The sequence below is a fragment of the Akebia trifoliata genome, chromosome 10, assembly GCF_017979445.1.
Source record: "Akebia trifoliata isolate Shusen 1 chromosome 10, ASM1797944v1, whole genome shotgun sequence".
Taxonomy (NCBI): domain Eukaryota; kingdom Viridiplantae; phylum Streptophyta; class Magnoliopsida; order Ranunculales; family Lardizabalaceae; genus Akebia; species Akebia trifoliata.
The window spans coordinates 16295376-16311586 of NC_141384.1; the positions used below are offsets into that span (position 1 = coordinate 16295376).

Below are 16211 nucleotides of genomic sequence, written 5' to 3' on the forward strand. Positions count from 1 at the left end.
GGTTTGATTTTGGCCATGGGCCATTTATCTGAAAAATGCCCTGGGTATACCCCACCCTACTTGGCACACACCACTACCACGTTTATCGCTTTCCACGTTTACATGTCCCATATAGCCAACGTGGCACTAGTGCGTGGCCCAGTCTCTTCGAAGATGCGACGTCATTCATGAAAATCACAACTCCAGTCACGTACCTTAGGGTATATAAAACTGGGGCATCAGTACCATTTGATCAGGTAACTCTGAAAGGTATATCGATGCACCCAGGCTGGAGTGACCTGAGCCTTTGACCTATTGTAAACCGCACAGTTACATGTCCCGATTGCCAACGTAGTACTAGTACGTGGTCGATCCCCTCGTGAGATGCTAAACCATTTATGAAAACCACAACCTTAGACTCGTACCTATACGGTATATCAAAGGTAATCCAAGTTTACCAATTGCACTTCTTGATCAAAATCAGTGCCTAAGCAAGATCCTGCCCTACTGTACCTTACTGTACAAGGGGGATAGACTACGTCTATTCTAGACGAGAGGTATTTAAGAGAGCCCTTGCTTAGCATTGTGCGCCACCTCTTAACTAGGGATTAAACTGGCTGTTTTTTGACTTCAGAGATTTGAGTTGGAGTATTAGATTATCACCTATACGGTATATCAAACCAAGTCACCAAGTATCGAGAGGTATATAGGTGCACTTGGCCAAGGGTGTCCAGATAAATTGTATTGCACGTAGTAAACCTAGAGCCTAGAAACCTTCCTATAGGTCACGACTCGAATCCACTATGGGTGTTCCCGGGTTGCTCTATTCAATCCATCCAAGAGGTAAGCGGGTGAATTGGTTCACACTGCTTCAATCGAACCTGCAATACCGATCCAACCCAATAGACTCAACTGATGAAATATGCCGATCAATATCAAATTAAACTAATTAGCCCAATTAGTAAATGGATCTTAGGATTAACACATGGGCCGATTGTACTAATTGGCTTAAAAATATTGGAAGAAGTGATTCAAGAACATTCGGATCCATTGGATCGAACCGGTCCAAACTCAATTGGGTACATAGTCCCAATCACCTTGTATTGGCTAGTTTAATTCAATGGATCGAATATTTCACAAAATTGGAATCGGTTAAAAAAAATCATAATAAGGGATGTACTGATTAGTACAATCTGGATGTTACTTTTAGAAAATCGTACAACCCTTAATCATGATTCAAAATTTTCTAAGATTCATGATCGATCGGTAAATCATCTTCATGTAATGTTTTTCTTATCAGAATATTGCATTGGTTAGAGTTTTGAATCTAGGGGTTAACTTAACCAATACTATCAAGAGGGACCTCTATTTCTAATTGCTAAGAGCCTACTTCACCTTTGATGGGGTTTCAGGGTTATCATTACGCCCAAACTCAAGCGTCCATCTCTTAGTTGGAGTCGTAAGTCTAGTCGGTTAGAACGAACGTCAATGCCAAGTCAACAGTAGAAAATGGTTTCAGAATCTGAGCTTACAGAGTTCCATAAGATTTTGACAATCTTTGCCACTGATATAAACAGTATAAAAGGCAAGGTGGAAGCCTTAGAACAGATTTCAGAATCAACAGACAATCCCCTTGATGATCCAAAAGGAAAAAGGGTAGAAGAAAATGCAACAAGACGTACACATGAGGTCTTTGAACTTGACGGGGATGAATAACACTTTGATGAAAATCCTGTGTTAACCAACAGGATGTCTCAATTAGAGTCAACTCTAAAGACTATAAAGGGTATTGATGAGATTGCGGCAGGTATTGAAGTTTTGAATCGTATCCCTAGGATTTAATTGCCAGAGAAATTTGTAATTCCTGAAATGGTTAAGTTCAATGGAGTGGGTTGCGCAAGAACCCATCTCAAAGTATATGTCACTAACATGCGTACTATGGGACTTAGCGACGAACATATGACATTACTATTTCAGCGAACTCTATCAGGATCAGCTTTACGATGGCTGATGTCTCAAGATCCAGCTACAATAGGTATATGGGAAAATATGTTAAAGGCTTTCTGGCATCAGTACAAATACAGTACCGAAATTGAGACTTCAAGAAGGGATTTGGAGTCAACTAAACAGGAGAATGGGAAAACATTTAATGACTCATCGGTCGTTGGAGGGCCAAGGCTCCACAAATGTAGGATAGACCTTCAGAGAAAGAACAAGTGGCTATTATCTTAAAAAATTTCTCGTAAGGGTATGCTCGACATCTAGTCTCCCAATACCTTCCTACATTCGAGTCTCTGTTGCAAGTCGGTAGCCAAGTGGAAGATGCTTTCGCTTTTGGAATCTTTTCCAATCCTTCTGATAACAAGCTCAAAAATCCTTTCACTAATTCCAAGTCTAGCACTGATCACACCTATGTAGCCAAAACGTCTAATACACCCCTCCAATCTACTATCCTGCCTAGTAACCAAGTTAACCCTAATCAACCTCGACCACGCAGGAAATTCACCAATCTTGGGATGCCTTTGAGCATTTCTTTCAGAAACTATTAAGTAAAGGGCTCATTGCACCTCTCCAATCTCGACCTTTACCAAATCCACTTCCCACTTCTCACAATCCCAACCTATTTTATGAGTTTTACCAAAATCCCGATCATCTTACTGATCGTTGCGTCGTTCTTCGTCACATAGTTCAAGACTTCATTGACGCCAAAAAAGTTATTGTTCCTGTCCCTGAGCAGCCAAATGTTACTACCAACTCTCTATCCACTTACCAACATCCTCAAACTTTGAACATGGTATCTAACACTCAACTCTCATTTTGCTCAATCATTCTCATCCGTTTAGTCAATCATAAGCCTCCCAACCCCCTCTTACTAGAGTGATGGTCCTTAATGAGTTTTTTGCCATCAAATGCAGCCTTGGCCAAGGAAGAAGAATTAAATTTGAACAAGGCAAAGATTCTGAAGAAGAAGACTCAGTCCTACTACTTGGAAACGGTGTCCCAAGTTCTCAGTCTGTAATCAAACCTGTTGTGAGTAATTGTCTCTAGTTTTTTTATGAGTCTTGAGTCTAGTTTTTTTTTATCAATTCAATAATCAAGTCTTTTTTATCTTTTATTAGTCAAGTTAGTTTGTCGAGTCTGCATGTCAGTCACCCCATCTGAATTTAATTGAGTAAAAGAAATTTTTGAATACCTTGAGAGCATTAACGAATTAACTAATAAACTGGCTTCAAGGAGAAATTCCTCTAATAAGGAACCCCTTCTTGAATGAGAAGATAAATGTCTTCCTCGAGGAAGCAAAGGTCATTGACCTCAGAACAAAAATAATTCCCAAGAAATTCAGATTAAAACTAACTTATCCCCAAGGAACACAAAGAGATGATGAATTAATTCAGAAAATTCAAAAGACTTGCTTGCGTGGTCCTATGAGGATATATTGGTTAAGTTTTGGTGTTGTTCAACACGAAATATATACTCATCCTATGGGAACACCACATGTATAAACCAGAATGGACTCACATAATCAGATGAGAAGTTACGAAATATATCAATGTTGGACTTCTCAACACATTAGAGCTCCCAGAATAAGACCAATGGAGCAATTAAAGTGGCCAACAAGGATCTTGAATCTATCATCATAAAAGAGGTTTCAGTCACATTGAGATTGGTATAAGAAATTATCTTTTGCACTATTAGTATGACTCGATCTTCTACGGAAGTTGTAGTGCTCGTTGTTATGTGATATGAAAGGAAAGTTAATTGTCAAAAGCATATTAGATCTGTCAAGGGTACGAAGAACTAAACTTGATTGAAGAAAAATAACTTAAAGTTCTGTACCACATGCAAACTCATCAAAGAAGAGTCACTCACACGTTTGACAAGAAAATCAAAGTTTTCCACTTACAAGTGAAGGATTTAACCATCAAACTTCAAAAAAAATTAAGCACTCGTCTTCGACCATAGGAGGAAGTCTGAATTCAATTGGAGAGATTCATCCATTAAAAAATACTACCTAAAAAACGTCAGATTTCAAGATCATGATAGAATTGAACTACCAGAGTCAATCAACCTTAACCAGATCAAGCTGTACTACATTTAAGGAGGCCATCTTTAGCCGAATCAATTTTCCTTCTACCCAGTTCAATATCTCCTTTCTTAGCCCTTTGCAGCCTTTTAAAAAAAATGATGCATTTTTCTTTCTCAGCCCGATCACCTAACCTAGGAGAGGGAAGAATCCGAACTACGTTTTGGTTTGATCCGAAAATTTTGGAGTACGCAGGCAACCTGAGAAGTTACTGCATGCCGACCACATCAAAATAATAAAAAAAAATTCCCACAAATAAAATTCAAAAAAAAAATATTGTCAAAATGGGGAAGAAAATTCAAAGGAAAAGAGAAAATTTAAAAGAAAATGCCACACAAGGGGCATTCGGGTTTTTGAACCTCAAAATTCCTTTCTTTTTCTACCTAGTCCTAAGCTTACCCATGAAAGTCCTCCTAAGTACCATGCGAAAAGTTAAGGAATGTAGTAAAGCATGATCAGACAGTAACTCTAGAAGTTCAGAAGGGAAGAAAAAGAAAAGAAGAAAAAAAAAATGGGACCTGCTAGGTTGAAAACCCGAAAAGGTGACTTAGACAAAAATTAAGGCAAGCTCGCAAGGTTGAAAATCCAAAAAGATGACCTTGGCAACAATCAGAGCAAAAATAAAAAAATATAAGCTCGCCAGATTGAAAACTTGAAAGGGCAATCTAGGCAAAAATAAGAGCAACAGAAAAAAAATCCAAGGAGTTGAAAAGCTAAAAGGCGGTCCGAGCCGAAACATTAAAAGTCTGAATGATCAATTTTCAATATCTAGTTTAAATCAAATATAAACCCAATGGATACAAGTATCTTGTCTATGATTGATCTGAAGAGCTTCATATCCCTAAGTGAACCGACGGGGAGAAAGAACAGATTCTATGATGAATTTCAGAAAGAAATATTTTATTCCAATTTCTTTGAGCCGAATTTGAAATCTTCAATATAAAAAAGGCAAAGTTAAAAGTTAAATCTTTATTGCGCTTGCGGTAATCAAAGATTTCAAATCTTCAAAATAAGGGGCATTTTCCTTTTCTAAAGTATATAGTTTTCCCCTTTACACTAGGAGTAGTCTTTTTCAAACTGAATTCAACTATTCCTAGTATAATGTTTTCTGTCAAACTAGGGGCATTTTGTTCTGAAGTTTAATCAACTCCAAAGGATAAGATTAACACTGAATTAAAAGGTTACCCTCTTGATAGCAATTTGTTGAAAATCCCTAGGGTTCAAAAGCAAGTTAAAATGTTGATCGGACCTTCATAAAATCCAACTCTTTGTTTTTTAAAGAAAAAGTCAAATGCGGTGTTAATCCCCCCTTTGTTTCTCTCAGGAAATTAGCTCATTACTCTTTCATCCCGAGTAGGTAGAGTAGGACTCCTCAAAAAATTAGTTCATTATTCTTTCACCCCGAGTAAGTAGAGTAGAACTCCTCAAAAAATTAGTTCATTACTCTTTCACTCTGAGTAGGTAGAGTAGAACTTCCAAAAAACCTTAGTTCATTACTCTTTCACTCCGAGTAGGTGTAGGACTCCTTAAAACATTAGTTTATTACTCTTTCACCATAAGTAGGTAGAGTAGGACTCCCAAAAAAGCTTAGTTCATTACTCTTTCACCTCGAGTAAGTAGAGTAGGACTCCCAAAAAGCTTAGTTCATTACTCTTTCACGTCAAATAGGTAGAGTAGGACTCCTCAAAAAATTAGTTCATTACTCTTTCACCCTGAGTAGGTAGAGTGGGACTCCCAAAAAAGCTTAGTTCATTACTCTTTCACTCCAAGTAGGCAAAGTAGGACTCCTCAAAAAATTAGTTCATTACTCTTTGACCTGAGTAGGTAGAGTAGGACTCCCTCAAAAAATTAATTTATTACTCTTTCATCCTGAGTAGGTAGAGTAGGATTCTCAAAAAAACTTAGTTCATTACTCTTTCACCCCGAGTAGGTAGAGTAGGACTCCTAAAAAAGCTTAGTTCATTACTTTTTCACCCCAAGTAAGTAGAGTAGGACTCCTTAAAAAATTAGTTCATTACTCTTTCACCCTGAGTAGGTAGAGCAGGACTCCTTAAAAAATCAATTCATTACTCTTTCAGCCTAGGCAAGTAGAGTAGGACTCCCAAAAAAGTTTAGTTCATTACTCTTTCACCCCAAGTAGGTAGAGTAGGACTCCTCAAAAAATTAGTTCATTACTCTTTTACCTTGAGTAGGTAGAGTAGGACTCCTCAAAAAATCATTTCATTACTCTTTCACTCTGACAGGTAGAGTAGGATTCCCAAAAAAGCTTAGTTCATTACTCTTTCACTCCGAGTAGGTAGAGTAGGACTCCTCAAAAAATTAGTTCATTACTCTTTCACCCTAAGTAAGTAGAGTAGGACTCCCAAAAAATTATTTTATTACTCTTTCACCCTGATAAGATAGAGTAGGACTCCCTAAAAAATCAGTTCATTACTCTTTCACCTTGGGCAGGTAGAGTAAGACATTCAACTTTTGCTCGAATTTTTCTTAGATCTTATTTTTCTTTGTTCAAACTCAAATTTTTTCTCAGTTTTGCCCAGATTTCATGTTTTGCTCAGTCACCTTACTCAATTTTTTTCATGAATGCACAAAATAAAAGCGCACTTTTTCAAAATTAGCATCACACCAATGCACACATATGCACTTTTGCATTAGTCAGGGAGAATTTTCTAAAATTTAAGGATCTGACGTTGTCAGTGAGAGCTCACGCTCAAGGACCTGACATTTTTTAGTTCGGGAAAAGTTTTACCCTCAAGGATCCGAACGTCCCGGCGAATTGCTAAATCAGGCTGCAAAATGAATTGTCACTAGCTTTAGCATTCAGATATCGCACTATCGACCAAAATAGATTTTACTATCTAGTTTGCTTCAACCCTCTGTCAAAGAGGGGCATCTGTAGACACCCCATTTTCACACTTGCCTGATTAATCAACTCGTCAACCCGATCGCTATTTGTTACCAGATATGTTTCAGAAATTTAAATGAGGTATCTCAAACTAACAAAACTATAGAAACCACGTTACATTAGGAAAATATAAGCCCAAAAACATAGAAATCATCATTTTACAGACAAAAAGAAGTTTTACGATAAAAATCACTAAAAAATGATCAAATTACCAAAATACCCCTAACATCAAAATATCCTTAGAGCCCCTCTTACGCTTAGGAAAACCTATTCGAGCATATAAGACAATAAAATGAAATCAAATAAACCATTTCGCCAATTTTCACCAAATTTGATAAATTTATGAAAATGCCCCTCGTATGGGTTGACAATCATTTCATGCTAAAAAAATTCGTAAGTGACACAAATCGATAATCTCATCGAATTCCTTACGAAAAATCGATTCCAAAACATCCCGGAACATCGAAAACTGACTTGAAACGCAAAAGTTCTCTTCGGGGGTAAAACAATAATTTTTAATTTTTAAAATTAATAAATAAAATATTAATTAATGTGAAATAAAACCTTAATAAAATTAATTTAAAAAATCTAAACCAAGTCAATCTCATAAGACTTAAGTCAAAATCCTAATCTAAAGAAATAAAGTCAATCTTATAAGACTTAAGTCAAAATTCTAATCTAAAGAAACCAAGTCAATCTCATAAGACTTAAGTCAAAACCCTAATTAAAACCTTAAAGGAACCAAGTCAATCTCATAAGACTTATGTCAAAATCCTAAAGGAGCCAAGTCAATCTCATAAGACTTAAGTCAAAACCCTAATTAAAACCCTAATCTAAAAAGACCAAATCAATCTCATAAGACTAAAGTCAAAACCCTAATCTAAAAAGACCAAGTCAATCTCATAAGACTAAAGTCAAAACCCTAATTAAAATCCTAAAAAAACATAATCAAACACTAACTCTACCAAAAAAATTCTATAAATAAATAGCTTCCACAACCTAATTTCGTAGGTCAAAGAAAACCCTAGAAAAAGTAAGTCAAAAAGTCACCCTATCCTTCCCAAATCCATGATTTTGAAGCCCTAACCCCTTACCTATCATCAAAACCCTAACTTTTATTAAAAAGACTCTCAAAACTCCTCAAAAATTACCTAGAAACCCCTCACAATAATAAAAAAAACTCAGATTTAAGGAGGAGATACTTTATTTTGGAGACCCGAAGTAGATCTGGTGATAGAACAAAGCAAGGAGAATTTATACGAGAAGTTGTTCTACCATATCTGAGGGAATAAGTCATTGTGATCGTCACAGGTATAATTTATTTATCTATTTTAGGTCTTTAGCAATGTAATATTCTTGGGAATTAGTAGAGACCGACGTTTGCCGGGCGGGGTTGGTGCCTAACACCTTCCAACCCTGTAACGTGATCCCCAAATTTAATATCTTTTATAGATTAATTATTTTATTCATTTTGATTCAATGCTCGGTTCCTAGACCGTAATAACTAGGTGGCGACTCCCAAACCTCAAAGTAAAAAATGGATCCGCACACCCTGCGGATTGAGGGCGCTTTCAATGTCAAGCATCATAGTTTTTACAGAAGTTTGCTCCTTCAAGATTTGAGGTATGGGTGTGGGGAGACAAATCAAAGTTACATTTTCAATTACATTTGTTGGGTCTTTCCTTAATTATTTACTTTATTTTGCATTTTTCGTTTTGTTTTTGTAAGAATTGTTCTTGTGTTGTCCACTATTATATGACATTGGGAGTGGATATTAGATGAAAGGAGCTTAACATGTTGTAGTTGGTGACAAGTGGTTTTAATTACTCCATGTCCATTAATTTTTGTAATGTAAAAGTAAAATTAGTAGCTCGTCAAGGATGTCTGGTGAGAAGTTGTATCCGTCTGGTAATAGTAACATAATGAACTCTAGTAGAGTGGGCATTTGGGTCTTTTAATATTGGTAGTTAGGGTCAAGGTCATTAATTTCAAAACATAGGGGTATCTCCAATATTTAGCAATACATGAGGGGGCTGGTGTAAAATTGGTTTTTTTTTATTATAAAAAAAAATCTTTTATAGCCTATACCTAATGAATAGTTGGCCATCGATAATACTTATAACAATGGGACTATTAGTGATGACTACCAACAACCTCCCTGGCTGTCGCTAGATGCTTTTTGCAACGGTATTTTTCCCTATAGCGATGGTCACGACCATCGCTATAACCCTATTTTACTGTAGTGATTGGAGGTGTGATGACTCGATAGCTGAGATGAACACATGGAAGACGGCTAGAATGGGTAAGTTTGATTCGACAACATGAGCCACATGAACAAAGGAGTCAGTGGTATGAAATTTTCCACTTTTGCTTTTGTTATCTCATGTAAAAAGGTAAGTCTTAAGATAGTAAGATTGATAGAGAGGTAGAGGGAGATGGCCAAGAGGAGATGACGTGAGCTTTATGAGGTTGTTGTAAGAAAGTAAGATAGAGAGAAAGATGAAAGAAATAGATTAGTTCTTTGATAGTGTCTATAATGAAGCGAAAAAAGAGAAGAGGGGCTGATTGAGGTGAAAATGAAAGAGATGAGGAGCAGTTGAGAGGGAAAAAATATGATTTTGGAGACGAAGATGGGTGTTATTGGGCTATGTAAGGCCGAAAGAGAAGGGAATAGAGATGAGAGTGTGATGTTAAGAGAGGGGATGTTGTGGTCATAGAAAAGAAGATGAATGTAAGGTTGGGCTGTTTGGATGTGGAGAACAAGATGAATGGAGGTATGGACTGTGGGAGTTTGTTTGAAGAAGATTAAGAAAGAAGAAGGAAGTAACTTGTGGGGGTCTGATTGTGCGTGAGAGGGTGAAAGGGAGATAAAAGCCAATTGGGTGTTGTTGCTGGGGTTGGATGAGCGAGAAAAACAAAGGTGAGTTTTTTCTTTTTTCTTTTTTTTTCCTCTTCCTCTTCTCCTTTTCATCTAAAAACTTTTTTTTTTTTTTTTTTTGTTGTTGATGTGAAAGAAAAGAGTTAGGACGAGAGGTTCTGAAACGTGGTGGGAGAGAGATGAGAGGTAGCTACCAAGACTCTCTAGGATTGTGAAGATTAGACCATCCTCCTCCTTTTATAAACTTTTTTTTTCTTCTTTAGAAACTCTTTGATTTAGTCAATTCCAAAATTTCCTTCAACCATGATTTTATGCAAAGAATAAAGAGTTCTTATTTTTTTTCTCCACTTCAACATGGATATCATGGGATTTTCTTTTTGTTGATATCTCTATAAAATTCGGTTTCTAAAATCAATTTCTTACCAAAGAATTTGGGAGAATCCTACATTATTGGATTTCTATGCGAATTGTGGATGATTTGTTAGAAACTTACTTGCCTCCACATTATTTATTTTCCTAATCCAATTATTTTTCTTTTGTTTTTATTTTTTTGTGTGTCACTTGTTTGGCCAAACCATGGAGGGGTGGTGATCATGTGCATCTCGCACATTTCCCATCTTGATCTCATTAAGTCTTCTCTATTGATTGGGTGATGATTTTTAAATTGATTGGTTATTCATTAAAGATTGACGATTTGTAGGCATATTAGTGGGTTTAAGGCATCAATCGGTTCGATTGGCTCAAAAGATTTAAATTTATGGGTTATGATTTATCAAAGACTGGTTTTAAATTTTAATTCATGATTTAATGAGCTTGATTGGATACTTAGGATTGGCTTAGATTTCTTTTCTACAGGATAAATTTTTATTTTTGATTGATTCGATGGGCTTGATTTTAATTAATTCTAGTGCTCAATTGGTTTATTTTTCCATTGATTGTTCAAATTTGTGATCAACTATTTTAAGGTTGGTGATTGATTTTAATTATTTTTAAGATTTGTTGATCTTGAATCTTCTTGATTTGCAGATGATGAGTCATTAGTATTTTAATTTAAATGAGTAGTATTGGCACCCCACCTTCATTTAATTTAGTATTCCATTTTTACTGAGTTGCATTAAATAAAAAACTTGAATTTTTATCGACAAGAATTCAATACCCAATTTCATGTTTAAAATTAAAATTCTAATTTTATCTTTTCATTATGATTGTTGGGTGTCATTCCATATAATGGAAATCATCATTTTATGTAGCCATTTATTGTCATTTTCTTACACGAAAAAATGTCATTTCGTTTCACGAAAAAATGTCATTTCGTGTAACAAAAATCGTTATTTTATGAGAAAATTCGACGTTTCATGTCCCTAAGCATCATAAATCTCTAAGTTTCATTGATTTACGCAAATATTGGTGAAAAACTTAGTTTTGTTTTAGAATCCAAAAAGTACTTCTTAAAGTTTGAATTGACTTCTTAAAGTACTTCTAGCTTCAACAGGGAGCCAGAAGCACTATATGGATCATTTGGACGAATAAGTACTTTGAAAAATAATTTTTCAAAAAAGTAAAATTAGTACTTCTATGAGAAATACCGAGAATAGTGCTTCTCAAATCTATTTTTGCGGGGAGCCAATTTGTCCGTCAATTAATAGGGTGCGGTTCCAAAACTACCCTCATGAAAATTAGAAATTACCCCGTATATCTCGATTCACTTCGTCAAAAAAATCCCTCTTATATTGTAAACCCTCGTCTTCAACCCGAAACCCTCAACGGAAGTTCTGCCGAAACCCTCTCCTCTCTACGACGAAAGCCTCTCCTCCCTCAGGCGACTACGACGACGGTCTCTCCGACCTCTCTGAGTCAGTTCGGCAAACCATCCCTGTTTTTTTCATTTTGTAAACCTTCGTCGTTCACCCTAAATCCTTGACAGAAGTTTTGTCAAAACCCTCTCCTACCTACGATGAAAACATAACTTCCTTCAGGTGAGTACGGTGACGACGTCTCCGACGATTGCAGCGGCGACTTCATCCTCTCCTCATAGGTAAGTCGATCGGCTCACACTCATTCGATGTTCTCTTATCTTCTCATATCTTTTAAGGCAAAGGGGAATTTCTGTATTTGATAATTTGGGGAATTTCTATGTTTGATAATTTTGTTACAAAATCGACTGATTATACAAAATCGATCGAATAAAAATATAGTTCGTATTTTCGAACATAGGAATTTCTGTGTAGATGAGGTGGTGAATTTAGTCTTAAGTTGATGACACAAGGAATCTTTAGATTTCAATCAAGTTGTTTCCAACCAAAAGGCATACAAAACAAACACAATCTTATGCCTCACAATAAAACTTCACAAAGAAGAAAAAGCTTTACTGAACAAGCACAAAACAATGTTTCCATGAAAGAAGACCATGAGAAGGTATGCGAAAACTTTAATGGTAAAATGATAAATATCATTATATTTATGTTTGTAAAATATTGTCCCTACAGACCTCCAAATATAGCTTTTCCTCTGTTAAGTAGTCCTAAAATAGGAAGTAATAGTTGCACAATTAACATACATGAGAAAGATGTAACATAAACAAAATGAGTAAACAAATCACACTATGCATCAACCTGCATGAAAACAACAAATAAAAAAATAATGTGCGTGCATATTGCAAAAAAAACTTCCATGAAAAACCTACAATGTTTGTTGTATACCTATATGGAGCAAAATTTATGTGCAATTACCTTATTTCCATCCCTCAAAATCAAAAAGTTACGAGAGGTAGAAACCAAGAGTGATCTCAACGTAATCCCTCTTGATTGTCTCTACTTCTTTCAATTCTTTGATTCTTTCTGGCGTAAATGGGTATGCATCTACTTCTTATTCTCGTATGATTTTTCGTGCAGTAGCAACGTCTCCATGTTCTCTTACGAATATTTCTTCAACACCAAACAAAACCTTCCCATTTTGATTGATGATCAGAAACTATGGTGCCGCATTTGGCACTTTGAAAATTTCTTTCAAGCGGTTACGTGTCTCCAAATCAGGGAATGGGATTGCTAGCCATGGCATTTCAGAAAAGAACTCATTGTATGACGCCTGATCTGTATCACCAGAGACAAAGATCATTTCTAGATCTTTTTTTGTGGAGAGCTCATTATAAATACCGATTATGTTTGGGATGCTCCAACGACATGGACCCCATCATAAATCTGAGAAATATAATATAATGATTTTGCCACTCAAATCAGAGATTTTGAGCTGCACATTTCAGCAAAATTAATGAGATTAGTTTCTTTTGATTGATTCAGATTTTATATTGTGCTCAATTCGATCTACACAGAGAAAATTATAAATATATAACAAATTTGTATGGATGTTGACGTTGGTTTGTTTGTTTTTTTTTTTTTTTCCGAAACATGAGATAAAATTTCATAATTTTAATTTTAAAAGTAGAAATTCATATTTTATGATCTCCTCATATTGTTTAATGGCGTGTGTGGTCAATAAGAAGAAAATTCTAATTAAACAAGTAGTGTTAACAATAAACAGTAATCCTTGACAAGTAAATCCTCTTTCAAAGTTGAGAAAAATACAAATAAAATCAAAATGAACAAATTTTTTTCTTTTTCGCATCCTTTATCCCTTAATGTAAAAGATGACACACACACACACACACACACAAGATCTACATCAAACTAAAAGTATTATTTCATTAGTTAGAATTGCTTTGTTAGAGAAGTTGAAACTTTAATAATTCTCTTGGAGTCCTAATGGTTTAAAATATGTTGATACACGTATATGTGTTTTTTTAAATGTTAATGTGTATGGGATGTTGCGTGGATGTTAGATTGTGTATTATGTAGTATATTATGCAGGTATTTTTTTTATCAGGAAAATTTCATATGTTCATTTTTAAGAGGTGATGCTGCCGAAATTTTGATAGAATTATAAAATTAAAAAAAAAATTAATTGATAATAATTATTTTTCTAATTTTTTAATATATATATATATATATAATGTAATTATATATTTATTAAGGTATTTTGATCACTTTTGGTGCATTATCAACATTAAGGGTATTTAAACCTTGTCTACTTAAGTTTGGGAGTCACCATCATTTAAAGTGTTTAAGGTGTGAATTAACACCATAAGACAAGTTTTAAAAATATATTTGTTTAAGACATGATTTGGCCAAAAGAGAAGAGTAAACTATTTTTGAAATGATTTTTTAGTTAAAAAGTATGCAATGCATGTATTTGTATGCTTTGAATTTCAAGTGCTAATCCATGAGAATTAGTTGTCGTGAAATATTTTTTTTAGGTTATTATTATAAGAGAATGTTTTTTATTGATTTATTTATGTTTTTCTCTAACACATGATTTTTTTTTACATATTTGTTTATTTTCATTTTAAGATGTCTTCTGAAACAACAAATATGAACAAGGACAAACAAGTTGCAACACAAAATGACAAGGGTAAAGCAAATTGGAGTCCGTATTTACACAAGACCTTTGTTGAACTATGTGTTGAAGCAGTCGCGCAAGGTCATAGGAATGGGCCAACTCTAGACAGATTAGGATGGAAGTTTGTTCGAAATGAATTTTTCAAGAAAACGGGATGTAATTTGAACAAAAACAATTCAAAAATCATTGGAACAAAACAAAATTAGATTGGAAGGCTTGGTCCAATCTAATGAGTGTAACTGGAATCGATTGGAACGGTCATTCTATCATCATGAGCGATGAATGGTGGATTGAACGAGAAATGGTAATACATATTTTTTTAATATATTTGATTTCACTTATTTATGAAGATGTCAATAAATATTTATTAATAATATTCATCATTTTTTTATAGCAACATTCTGGAGATAATAAGTTTCGTTATAAGGCATTGGAGCACAGAGATGAGTTGGACAAGTTGGTACCACAGCTACCGGATCTCGTGTTCGATATTCTACAACGACAAACATGACGAATGAGTCAATTGCTGATGATGATGATGATGATGATACTCTTGAATACATTCCAACGACACAAGAAAATATACTCCCAACTCACCTTGATGATGATATTGATGAGTCACCAAGTTCAAGACCATCACAAAGAAGGTCGTCAATAAGTGGGGATTCTAGATCAAAACGCAGTAAGGGAAGAAAATCTGATTTATTCGAGGTTGAATTCAGTCGTTTGGTGGATCTTTTCCAATCAAAAATTCAGAATGATCAACTTCCAAACGAGCAAAAAAAGTTTACTCCCGGTGAATGCTTGTCACTTCTTAATGAATTAGTGGATGAGATTCCTATAGGTAGTATCGATATTGTTATGCAGTATCCAAGTTTGTGGAGAGTGTAGATTTTAGGAATGCTTTTTTATAACTTGCCGACAAATGATGCTCGTTTATCGTACCTTGATTTTGAATACCGTCGTTATTGTGGTGATCACTAGAGAGTAGTATAATTTTTTTTTTATAGGTCGGTCTTTTATGAATCCTTTATTTTTGTGGATTATGTGGTTAATAAAAGAAAGTTTGTTTCATGGATTATGATTTGGATTTATTTTGTATGGATTAAGTTTCTATTTATTTATGGTTTGTGGATTGTTGATTATGTCTTATGGATTATGTTTTGGTTGTTAAAAATGTTTGTTTTAATATTTTATATGATTGTTTATAAATTGAATATATTTATATGATTGTTAATATGGAATATTAAATGATATTTTTTTTATTAATAATGTAAACAGAAACAAGATGGAATATTCAGATTCAGACGATGAGATTATATGTATGACTGCACTTGCTGCAGCAAATCATTATCGCATGGCTCGTAAAAATAAATTAGTTCGACAACCCAAGACTAATTGTAATTTTACTGGACAAAATTATATGAATTATGTTTTGTTCGGGAATAATGCAATATGTCATGAACAATTTCGAATGGAGAAACATGTATTCGAGAAATTATGCAATACTTTACACGAAGATGTAGGTCTCGAAAGAACAAGGAACGTTTCTTTGGAAGTATCCTTAGGAATGTTCTTAAAGATATTAGGACAAAATGAGGGCATGCGAAGTGTTGGTAATCGATTTCAACGTTCTGAAGAAACCGTGAGTAGACACTTTCATAAAATCTTGAAAGCTGTCATTGAATTGTGCAAAACTCTAATTGTGCATCGTTCTTTGGATGTGATCCCTCATCCAATTCGCACAAATCGAAGATTCTGGTCTTTCTTTAAGGTAATTTTATATTTATATTCAAAAAAATTATAATGTTTAATCTTTAATATAAAATTTCTTTTTATATAAAGGATTGTGTGGGAGCGATTGACGGTACTCATATTGGGGCTGAGTTCCAATAGCGGATCAACTTCGATAT

At 34.8% G+C, this 16211-nt stretch overlaps 1 long non-coding RNA gene across 1 annotated transcript; it reads left to right on the top strand.

Annotated features, from left to right (window-relative positions):
* The first annotated feature begins 11596 nt into the window (after nucleotides 1–11596).
* Nucleotides 11597–15386, top strand: LOC147393193 (uncharacterized). Its single transcript, XR_015182252.1, has 3 exons — nucleotides 11597–11881; nucleotides 14250–14602; nucleotides 14693–15386. It is a non-coding gene; the product is annotated as an uncharacterized LOC147393193 (long non-coding RNA).
* Nucleotides 15387–16211: the final 825 nt, after the last annotated feature.